Source organism: Gavialis gangeticus, unplaced genomic scaffold, assembly GCF_001723915.1.
Source record: "Gavialis gangeticus isolate Ggan-Ray unplaced genomic scaffold, GavGan_comp1, whole genome shotgun sequence".
NCBI lineage: Eukaryota > Metazoa > Chordata > Crocodylia > Gavialidae > Gavialis > Gavialis gangeticus.
Window position 1 is genome coordinate 15,770,264 of NW_017729001.1, and position 508 is coordinate 15,770,771.

The 508-nt window shown below is 60.0% G+C and overlaps 1 protein-coding gene across 9 annotated transcripts in view; it reads right to left on the reverse strand.

Annotated features, from left to right (window-relative positions):
• Nucleotides 1-495, reverse strand: part of HIC2 (HIC ZBTB transcriptional repressor 2) — a 141,789-nt gene extending 141,294 nt beyond the window's left edge. For 6 of the 9 annotated variants that reach the window (XM_019506939.1, XM_019506937.1, XM_019506936.1 and 3 more), the window contains exon 1: nucleotides 65-489. The gene's annotated coding sequence lies outside the window, so the exon portion shown is untranslated. Of the gene's footprint in view, nucleotides 1-64 lie in introns of all 9 variants that reach the window. The other 3 variants (XR_002095597.1, XR_002095598.1, XR_002095595.1) reach the window with 2 other exon arrangements.
• Between the last annotated feature and the right edge of the window lie 13 nt (nucleotides 496-508).

Genomic DNA, 508 nt, shown 5'->3' on the forward strand with positions numbered 1-508 from the left:
CAGCGGCAGCGGCAGCGGCGCGGCGCCGGGCTGCGCGGAGCGCCCGCGCCCGCTCCCTCCTTACCTCCTTTCTTGCATCTGGAGCAGCGGCTTTTGGGGGGCTTCCCCCTCTCCCTCGCGCGCTCCTCTCGGCTTATACCAGCCTGTTCCTCATCTCACAGCCTTCCTCCCAGCGCCATCTTGCAAGCTTGTGACGTTGGGAGCTGCTCACCCCTGACCCACATTTGAATAGAAGCCAAAATGAAAAAAAAAAAAAAAGAAAGAAAAGGAGGAGAGAGAGAGAGGGGAGGAAGGAAGGGGCAGAAGGAGAAGGCAGCCGCTGAGCAAGTGCTGTGCCAGTGCGGAGCACAGCATCAGCTCCTGCCCTCTTGCCAGCTAGTTTAGAAATAAGCAATTTCCTGCTTTTGCAATAAATGTTGCAGCCGCCGAGCCGGGAGAGGGACAGGGAGCTTTGTAATTCCCATTCAAAGACCCAGGCTGCCCCCCCCCCCCCCCCCCCCCCCCCCCC